This window comes from Squalius cephalus (genome assembly GCF_949319135.1).
Source record: "Squalius cephalus genome assembly, chromosome: 4".
Lineage (NCBI taxonomy): Eukaryota > Metazoa > Chordata > Actinopteri > Cypriniformes > Leuciscidae > Squalius > Squalius cephalus.
The window spans coordinates 20,117,583-20,129,081 of NC_137125.1; positions in this window are offsets into that span (position 1 = coordinate 20,117,583).

An 11,499-nucleotide genomic window follows, 5' to 3' on the forward strand; every position below is an offset into this window, starting at 1 on the left:
CAATAGTTGTACATGACACAAATCACAAACAAAATGCATAAAGCTTGTTTATTTTAGTCTAATCAAATTCTCATCAAATTAACTTTTAAAACAACCTATGGGAAAATTTTCTACCTGACCTATGTAAATATTAACAGCAGGTGCAGTAATTAATACTGTAGAACTGTGTGTAAATCCTGAGTTGAGGGGTCCTGAGCTGCAGAAGGCAACCAGTTACTTATAGTGTGGCGTTTTGCATGGCGTCCCCACTGTGTATAGCTACGCAATACGAAGTGACCGTTCGAAAGGAAACTCCTCGGTTACTATCGTGACCTCAGTTCCCTGAGAGTAGGGAACGAGTATTGCGTTGCCGGCCGCACTATAGTAACCTGGCAAGTTGTCGCTTCAGTCGTTAAACCTGCTAAAATGGCGTTTTTCAGGGACTAAAAATATCATAGACAGTAAAACAATAATAATATGGGCTAAGGCCGCGCCCCCTTGGCGGGCTCTGACGTGTAATGGCGTGATGCTAGCTCATTGGCGCCTATTTCTCAACTCAAACTAGAAACAACAACTAAATACACTGTGTTTTCAAATTAAAATAATATTTTTTAAAAATTAAATACAAGAGTTAAAAATGTCATATTTACCTGTGCCTGTCTAACAGGTAGACCTAGGACATATACCGAAATTGAATAAAGTTATCAAACTGCACTGCATAAATTATAAATTAAATATAGACTAATCCTTATTATAGCAAAAAAAACAACAACTTTAGTCAATAGCAGCGAGTCATTTTCTCTGTTCTTTTTGTTCTTTGCTTTTGTAACTTTACTGACAGAAAGCTTTATTGGCTGCTGTCTTAAGACCAGCTGACGGAGACGCGGATCTCACACACACCTCATTCTCTCACAACTATTCACGTTCATCATAAGACAGCTCTTATGTTATGAAGATACTCGACAAAACGGACATTTTGGCATAATTGTGTGTGTTATTGTAAGTTCAAGCACGAAAGATGACTGTATTCTGGCGTGCTGTCTGTGCACACGATACGGCACGCGCACGTCTTTTTGTGTCTGTGTGTGTGTCACAGTCACACTTTTGTCTTGTCGCACATGAGTTGTTTAAAAGCATTTGCATGAATAAGAGATCATATAATGTAATATACACTTTTTTTTTTATTCTGATTGGATAATTATCAAGATCGAGGCCAAGCCTTGTGTATACAATTTTTATGTAGCAGCGTACGTGGCGCACAAAAAAAAAAAAAAAAACTCCGATCACGGAGGGCCCCTCTCTGCGCAAGGGACCCTGGGCACGTGCCCAGATTGCCCGTATGGTATATCCGGCCCTGGGTAAAATGTGTGAAAACACCAGCCTGGTACTGGGAAACATCATGAAGTATGTGGCCAGGTCACGCGTTATTTCCCGAAGGAAACTCAGATGATCGCGGCCCCCGCGACACAAACTGTTCCCACCCAGGTGGATAATCAGGATGTCCGGAGCTGGAGCTCTGGCCCGAAGAGAATGCAGAGCTGGAAGAAGCTGCTCCCAGAGTCTACCTCCTCTGCCATCCCAGGTGATCTCACAGCGCAGATCAAGGTTTTCATCGAGGCGCTGCTCACATATGTAAGAATGCAACCTGCGAATGATAGAGCTACCGACGATCCAAACTCGTGGTGCCATCTCAAAGAAGAGTGAGGGAACTGCGAATTACTGCCAGTATATATGATGGGTGCTGCACATTTGATTGGCTGTTGGGTTGCGTATTCTACAGGCTCCACCCAACAGCACTTCAGAGCAATCAATGAATTATTATTGCACATTTATGCCAACTGATTGCTTATGAATGCTTATGATTTGTGACAGTTGATGTTTACGTTGCAGTGTTTATATGGTATTATGGTTTAGACTGATTTTAAGTGTTTAAATGACTCTCTTACTATCTTATCTATACTATCTGTGAATATGTGTACAATAACAAATTTTAAAAATAAATAACTTTTCGATGTCCAGAAATCTAGAAACAGTAAATTGGGTTGAATTTATCGTTTAATGAGATCTACTAGTATATATTGTTAATGCCGAGAATTTTCACGTGAATACATGCAGATCCGCGTCATTTGTCTGTCTACATCACTGGGCCAGTGGTTGAATTTTTGCCACGCGTGTCAGAGGTTCTGGGTTCTAAAACGTAATCATAATTGGTTTTTTTAAATTTTTTATACTAACCAAACAGAATATGCTCATTAGTGGTTGCATATCAAGCAGAGACACTTTAGTGTGCATTTTGTTGTTATTCCACCAGAAGCTCAGCACAGACAAATAATCATTCAAGTGTGTTAAACGATAATTCATTTTTATTGTTTTTCCCCAAAAAAATTAGTTGAATTAAAAAACAACAACTGTACTGTAAAGTTTAGAATTAAGGAATGAGAAAATTATATGACAACACCACACCAACCTACTGTGGTCATAACAGCGATCGCTGGAAGCCACTTATGCTCATCAGATCGCATAGTTTATTGGAATATGAATAGAAATAATGATTTTGTCTAAATAAATGAAACAAACTTCTAAATGTATCAATATTCCATCAATTATGCACACTGGATGCTGTTCAGTGAAGCTGTGTGAAGACAGACGTGTCTGAATATGAATGCATGTTACTCTTTTCAAAGCATCAAACATTAATTGATCGTTGATATCCTGTACATGTAGTGGTCTTGATTTTATAAATGTTGAGTATATAAAGCTAATTTAAATGTAAGCTTTTAAACAACCCTCTTACCATCTTAAAGAACCATCTGTGAATATACCTGGATCTTCTCTGAAGTTAACAAGAAAATATTCTTAATGTGCCAATGAGTAACTTTAAATAAAATTCAATAAAGACAAAAACACAGTATGTGCCAATTAACCAAATGTTTATTTAAGAGATTTTTTTTAAATGCCTGTTGTGCCAAATCCCACCCAGCAAATGGATTAGATCCTACAGTGTTGTACTAGTTATTAGATATATTAAAATAATCTTTACAGCACTACCCCTAAGATTATAAAAATGGAAGGCATTACTGTTGCTATTAATAATACAATTTATAATTTATAAAAGCTTATTTGATAACTTTTACATAAAGTAAATTTTACACAATACTAACATTTGTTTTAAATTCTTTACTTTCAATTTGCTTGTTTTAAATTCTTTGCTTTTATCATTTCTAACCCTCAAACTTTAATTTTGGCAGAATACAGGTAAACGTTTCAACTCAAAAAAGTACATTTTAAAATATTCTGTATTACTATATTTGGTCTATTGATGCTAATGTATTTATAAAAGGAATAAGCCCATAACCCCAGTGAAGTCATGATTTACACTGATTTCAGAACATTTTAACAAAGCCCATAAGCTGTTCTGAAATCACTATATACAATGGCTTCACAGGGCTTACTGCTTTAAGTGACTAAGCTATAACATGATTTAATTTTGATTTAAAATGAATCAAATGTACATTTTTATAATTTAAATGATAATATCTGTCAATTCACAAAGTTTTTTTTTTTTTTTTTGGCAACCCTGGTCTGTAGACCCGGGAGAGACAGGACCTGGCACAACACCCCCAGTGAGCAAGCCAATGGCGACAGTGGCAAGGAAAAAACTCCTTAAGGGAGATTAAAAAAAAAAAATCTTGAGAGGAACCAGACTCGGCAGAGGGAATCCATCCTCCTATGGCATGGCGTACACATTATAATATTAATAACTTTCTTATTCAAGCTAATATATGATATATATCTAGAAATGTAAAGCAATAATTCAATATGATAATGAAACCATTTATAAATATATTAAAATTAATTAATTGTGCATCCAATGATGAGATGCAATCAGTGGTCTAATGAAGCATCTCCCGCCATCTAGCCGCTAGATCTGACACTGCATACAGGCAGGATATCCTGAGACATCAAAAAAGACAAGACAAAGGGAACTTTAGAACATTTATTTAAAAAAAAAAACCATCAAATTTAAACAAAACAAAAAATGTGATCAGGTCCGGCGGAAATGCGGAGGCCCTCGCCGCATCGAGGTCCCTCTGCCTCGCTGCATCCGCTGCAAACGGCGCCTCCTGCAAAGAGCGATAAAGGAAAAGAGTCAGCAAACACACCCACTCAAGCTTAAACAGACCCACCAAAAGATGGACTCACCGAAGCGGACTCCCTCTAACTGGCCTCCTCCTCGCCGGATCTCGGCGGGACGGCGGCGGTTGGGGTCGGCCCGGCCGGCGGCTTCTCCTCACCACCCGATATACGCGGTAGATCCCCTCTCCCAGAGGAGGTGGCGGGGGGCTTGCGGGTCCTTGAAGCGCGGAGAGGTCCCTCTCCGCATGCCTCCTCAACAGGCGGTAGCTGTGGGCCACTTGTCTGAGGGACCACCGCAGAATGGCCACCTGCCTGTTGAGGACAGCCATCAGAGCCCTGACCCACAAGCAACAGGGGTTGTTACAAGGCCTCACCACCTCCCCTGACGAGTCCTCCTCCACAGCCGTGCTGTTTCCCATTGTAAATAAATTAGACAATTAACAATTAGTGAGGAACGTGTCGAGAACCGGGTGCAGTGTGTGTGTTTGTGTGTAAATGGCAGTGTAAATGTTAGTGAGAGGGTAAAAATGTAAAAACTAGTGGGTGAAAATGACAAAGGTTAACCAGTGCAGGGATCATTTATAGACTTTTGAGGTCCACATTCAACTATAGGGGGTGGAGAGTGGAGTGAGGAAAAGGTCGTCCAATCACCAGTCACTTTCAGCCTCTATGAGCGGTGCGAAAGTGGATCGAGTTTGATCGTTTTTCAAAAGGACCTAGAGTTTCACGCTTCGGCACGGTGACCCCTGGCAATGTCCCGATCGACATACCGAAAGCGCAGGTCTGTAGAGCGAAGGCAAAAAAAATCAGCCTCTATGTTGGAGACAAAAGTGGAATGAGTTTGATGGCGGCGGGGATGGTCGTTTTTTACAGAAAGGTCCCAGGGGCCCCAAATTCGGCACGGTGACCCCTGGGCACGCCCCGAGCGACATACCGAAAGCACCAGTCTGTAGAGCGAAGGCAACACATTTTCACCCTTTAACCCTAATCTCTGCCTGATGTCTCTTTGACTCGTATACCGTAAGAGCCTTTTGAGTAAAAGTTGGGTATAAGTGGCACACTTCTGTTAGGAAGGTCCTAAATTTTCAGGCTTCGGGGCCGTGAGTCGGGGGCCCCTGGAGAGCCAAAATCTCAAATATCGAGGTACCACGACACTGCGTCTACGAACGGGGGCCGTCCCACGGGCCAGTTGTTGGTGTAGTGCTTTCACGGACGTTCTTTGCTTTTTTGACCTTTCGACCTGTCTGTTGAGGTCAGCCACCTGATCCCTCACTTTCAGGCAGCTGGGCTTGTCGCAGGCCCACTCCTCCTCCTCCGCCTCAAGAGGGACGTTTCCGTCGACCTCCTCCTCCCGGTCACCAGACTCGACCAAGTCCAGGGAGGAGGCCAGGGGCAGGGTCGGGTTGCTCGCCCTGAGCTCGGCGAGGTCCTGCAGGATCTTTTTCCGCTTAAGAGCCTGCAGGGTCTCTCGCCGAAGAGCCACCGTCATCTTTGTGTGCCCCTTCAAGTGACGGTCCATCCGGGAGGAGGACTTGCCGCAGGCGGGCACTGGGCAGGTGCCCTTGCGGACGTCCACCCTCCCGGATGAAATAGCGAGAAGCAACAGACGCTCCTCCTTGTTCTTGACCAGGTGTGTCATGGTGAGGTGCTGGCTAAGCTGGCTGTAAAGCCTGTGGCACAGCGGGCACTCCTGTGTTGCCATAATCAAGTTATTATATATATAGGGTATATTATATTATATGTGTATATTATATTTATCTATCTATCTATATATATGTGTTTGTATATTATATTTATTTATATATATATATATATATATGTATGTATAATAATAATAATAATAATAATGCTTTTTTATTCTAATAATAAATAATATATAATAATAAGAGAGTGTATATAATAATAAAAGAGCAAAGTGTAAGCGAGTTAAAACTAGTGAGGAACGCGTCAAGAACCGGGTGCAGTGTGTGTGTTTGTGTGTAATGATAGTGATAGTGAGAGTGTAAAAATGACAAAATCGTGGGTGGAAATGACAAAGGTCAACCAGTGCAGGGATCATTTATAGACTTTTGAGATCCACATTGAACTATAGGGTGTGCGAGAGTGGAGTGACGAAAAGGTCGTCCAATCGCCAGTCACTTTCAGCCTCTATGAGCAGTGTGAAAGTGGACAGAGTTTGATCGTTTTTCGAAAGGACCTAGAGTTTCACGCTTCGGCACGGTGACCCCTGGCCACGCCCCGAGCGACATACCGAAAGCGCAGGTCTGTAGAGCGAAGGCAAAAGAAATCAGCCTCTATGTTGGACGCGAAAGTGGACTGAGTTGGATGGCGGCGGGGATGGTCGTTTTTTTACAGAAAGGTCCCAGGGGCCCCAAATTCGGCACGGTGACCCCTGGGCACGCCCCGAGCGACATACCGAAGGCGCAGGGCTCTAGAGCGAAGGCAAAACATATTTTCCCAAAACCAAAACCCCAAGCATAAAACGAACATTTTCGGCCTCTGACATTTCATCGGCGAGTTGGAGTTTTACAGAAAGGTCCCAGGGGCCCCAAATTCGGCACGGTGACCCCTGGACATGCCCCGAGCGACATACCGAAAGCACAGGGCTCTAGAGCAAAGGCAAAAAAATACCAGCCTCTGTGTTGTATGCGAAAGTGGAATGAGTTTGATGGCAGCGGGGGATGGGTGTTTTTTCAGGAAGGTCCTAGAGTTTAACGCTTCGGGGCCATTCATCGGGGGCCCCTGGAGGGTCCAAATCTCAAATATCAAGGTATCACGACACTGCGTCTACGAACGGGGGGCCGTCCCAGGTGCCCTTTTTTGATGGATCTGCAGTGTCTTTTTTTGACCTCTCGACCCCTGAACGAGGTCGTAGGTCCACCAAACTTTCCCGCCCGCTCCGGGGGCCCGTGGCGAGACGGAAAATGGCGCCCCCCCGTCGATCGGCCCTTTCCAAGCGGTGTCCGCGAAACCACTGTTGCAAACGCATTCATTTAATGGGTGGGTGGGATTTTTACAGAAAGGTCCCAGGGGCCCCAAATTCGGCACGGTGACCCCTGGGCACGCCCCGAGCGACGTACCGAAAGCACCAGTCGGTAGAGCGAAGGCAACACATTTTCACCCTTTAACCCTAATCTCTGCCTGATGTCTCTTTGACTCGTATACCCTAAGAGCCTTTTGAGTGAAAGTTGGGTATAAGTGGCACACTTCTGTTAGGAAGGTCCTAGATTTTCAGGCTTCGGGGCCGTGCGTCGGGGGCCCCTGGAGAGTCAAAATCTCAAATATCGAGGTGCCACGACACTGCGTCTACGAACGGGGGCCGTCCCACGGGCCATTTGTTGGTGCGTTGCTCTCACGGACGTGCAGTGTCTTTTTTGACCTTTCGACCCCTGAACGAGGTGGTAGGTCCACCAAACTTTCCCGCCCGCTCCGGGGGCCCGTGGCGAGATGGAAAATGGCGCCCCCTAGTCGATCGGCCCTTTCCGAGCCTTGTCCGCGAAACCACGGTTGCAAACGCATTCATTCAATGGGTGGGTGGGAGTTTTATAGAAAAGTCCCAGGGGCCCCAAAATCGGCACAGTGACCCTTGGGCCCAACCCGAGCGACATACCTAAAGCGCAGGGCTCTAGAGCGAAGGCAAAAAAAATTCAGCCTCTGTGCATAATCTCTCCCTAATGGCTATTTCACTCTCACTCTGAAAGGGGGTCTTTCAGGCCTTTAAATTATTTGATGTCGGGGGAGGGGCATTTTTTTTTAGGAAGGTCCTAGAGTTTCACGCTTCGGGGCCGTGCGTCGGGGGCCCCTGGAGAGTCAAAATCTCAAATATCGAGGTGCCACGACACTGCGTCTACGAACGGGGGCCGTCCCACGGGCCATTTGTTGGTGCGTTGCTCTCACGGACGTGCAGTGTCTTTTTTGACCTTTCGACCCCTGAACGAGGTCGTAGGTCCACCAAACTTTTTGGGCCCCAAAATCGGCACGGTGACCCTTGGGCCCAACCCGAGCGACATACCGAAAAGCGCAGGGCTCTAGAGCGAAGGCAAAACATATTTTCCCTAAGCATAAAACTAACATTTTCGGCCTCTAACATTTAATTGGCGAGGTGGAGTTTTATAGAAAGGTCCCAGGGGCCCCAAATTCGGCACGGTGACCCCTGGACACGCCCCGAGAGACATACCGAAAGCACAGGGTTCTAGAGCAAAGGCAAAAAAATATCAGCCTCTAATTTGGACGCGAAAGTGGACTGAGTTTGATGGCGGCGGGGGATGGGTGTTTTTTCAGGAAGGTCCTGGACTTTAACGCTTCGGGGCCATTCATCAGGGGCCCCTGGAGGGTCAAAATCTCAAATATCAAGGTATCACGACACTGCGTCTACGAACGGGGGGCCGTCCCAGGTGCCCTTTATTGATGGAATTGCAGTGTCTTTTTTGACCTTTTGACCCCTGAACGAGGTCGTAGGTCCACCAAACTTTCCCGCCCGCTCCGGGGGCCCGTGGCGAGATGGAAAATGGCGCCCCCTAGTCGATCGGCCCTTTCCGAGCGGTGTCCGCGAAACCACGGTTGCAAACGCATGCATTCAATGGGTGGGTGGGATTTTTATAGAAAGGTCCCAGGGGCCCCAAATTCGGCACGGTGACCCCTGGGCACGCCCCGAGCGACATACCGAAAGCACCAGTCTGTAGAGCGAAGGCAACACATTTTCACCCTTTAACCCTAATTTCTGCCTGACTCCTCTTTGAGTCGTATACCCTAAAAGCCTTTTGAGTGAAAGTTGGGTATAAGTGGCACACTTCTGTTAGGAAGGTCCTAGATTTTCAGGCTTCGGGGCCGTGAGTCGGGGGCCCCTGGAGAGCCAAAATCTCAAATATCGAGGTGCCACGACACTGCGTCTACGAACGGGGGCCGTCCCACGGGCCAGTTGTTGGTGTAGTGCTTTCAAGGACGTGCTTTGCTTTTTTGACCTTTCGACCCCTGAACGAGGTCGTAGGTCCATCAAACTTTCCCGCCCGCTCCAGGGGCCGTGGCGAGACGGAAAATGGCGCCCCCTAGTCGATCGGCCCTTTCCGAGCCTTGTCCGCGAAACCATGGTTGCAAACGCATTCATTTAATGGGTGGGTGGGAGTTTTATAGAAAAGTCCCAGGGGCCCCAAAATCGGTACAATGACCCTTGGGCACGCCCCGAGCGACATACCGAAAGCGCGGGTCTGTGGAGCGAAGGCAAAAATATTCCCTAACCCTAACCCTAAAACTGACATTTTCGGCCCCTAACATTAATTGGCGGCTTGGAGTTATATAGAAAGGTACCAGGGTAACGTACCAAAAGCTCTAGAGCGAACGTGAAAAATTTCAGCCGCTATTGGGGATGCGGGTGAAACTGAAAAAGGAAGCCGAGTTGGGACTTCATACTTGGGCCCTGGGGCGAGCTCCTGGAGACCCCCCTGTGCCCAGAGTAAGGGGCCCCAACTCGGCTCGGTTCCAGAGACATACCAGCTTGAAATTTTAAATTTGACAGGACGTACCTCGAAAAATAAGCCGAGTTGGGGTTCCATATTCTGGGTGTGGGGGGACCAATATGAGGCCCCCACGTGCCCAAAGTATGGGGCCCCAACTCGTCTTGGTTCCAGAGATATACCAGCTTGAAATTTTAACTTTGACTGGACGTAACTCAAAAAATAAGCAAAGTTGGGGCTCCATACTCTGGATGTGGGGGGACCACCATGAGGCCTCCGTGTGCCCAAAGTATGGGGGGTGTCAAGGGGACATTTGAAAACTATAGTTGTTTATTGGACAAATAGTAGGTCAGTGGGATGGGGGCGTGGCTCGGGAATGGACGGGGGGGGTCGACGGGACATTTGCCCACTATAGTGGGTTATTGGACAAATAGTGGGTTCGTGGGATGGGGGCGTGGCTGGGGGGTGGAGGGGTCAACGGGACATTTGCCCATTATAGTGGGTTATTGGAAAAAAAAGGGGGTCCATGGGTGGTCTATGGGGGCATTTGCCCATTATCGCCCCCTAAAGGCGTCCGAATAGCACCTACTCCCGGGGCAACAGGTTAGTGCAGGGGTTATCGCCAAGTGACAAAGGCCCACTATTTAATGGGCAATTGTCATCCATATTCGCCCTGCGATCCATCGGGGCCACTATGCGTCCAATGGCAGCTTATTTGTATGGGCGTTTTTCCACGAACCACCTATTTGGACTACCTCCTGCTGCGTCTGTCTTCCAGCTCCTCCCGCTCTGTCTGGGGCGTAGCGCAGCCACTTCTACAGCTTGAGCGAAGTCATAGGTGTTTGCCGTTGTAAGACGTTGAGTCAAGGCATCTAGAATACAAGTAAAAGTATGTGAGTGCATGTGGTGTGCAGAATCAGAAACAGATATTTTAAGATTCTCAGATGAGGCTTATTATACTAAAGACTTGCTTACTTGAAAAACGATGTGGATTAATGATCTGAAAAAAAGGACAGAAAGTAAATCACAGTGTCAGTAAACAGCAATTTAATTCAGAATCATCCACTGCCCTGATTATTTCCCCACAAAGCAGATGATAACATGTTCTTTTAAACTGGGCTTGCAAAGGTTTTTCTAAAGACTGAACAATTTTTATTCATGAATAATGGACTCTGTTCACTATATTTAAGTACAAGATACCTATATCACGTCACATCACATAATTTTCTGTCACATGTGCTATAATGTCTGAATGGAACATATATCCGTGACTGGTCGAGTGGCAGCTCCACCTGCCACGCAAAGATTTTACCCCCTCTCTCATCTTGCCATCTCATAGTTAGGTAAATCATTTTATTTTTCTGGGTAGAAACGCATTTTTGTTGAGGCTGTATAAGACGGACTACATTCAAAGCACTTTTCAAAACTGCCCAATATGTTCATGGATGTATTCGAATTAAAGGGAGGCAAAAAGGATTAGCTTGCAGTGACATCTTTCATAAGGACAATTTATGATGCCAAGTGACTGAAAAACATGTTTATTATTTTATTAAATTGTGAACTCAACAAATTAAATTTAATAACTGGATACTTATAACCAATTAAATAGTATATGTATTGATTAGAGTTACCACAGACAAAAGATTTTTCTGGTTGACTAAATTGCACATTAATTTCTGCTTAAATACTGGGTGCATGGAGGAATATGCATAAATCTCACCGCAAAAACAGGCTAATAATAAGGCTATGTCTTTAATTTTTTTCCCATCTAATATGTGAACACAATGAAAAAATATTTTTAACCTGGCTTTATCCAATACTCAGATTTCGTATTTTAAAATATATGCAAATTAGCGCATATTTAATTAGATATTGCCTAATTTGCATATTTAAACATTCAATTACAGAAAACTTGTAATACATTTTTTTTTAA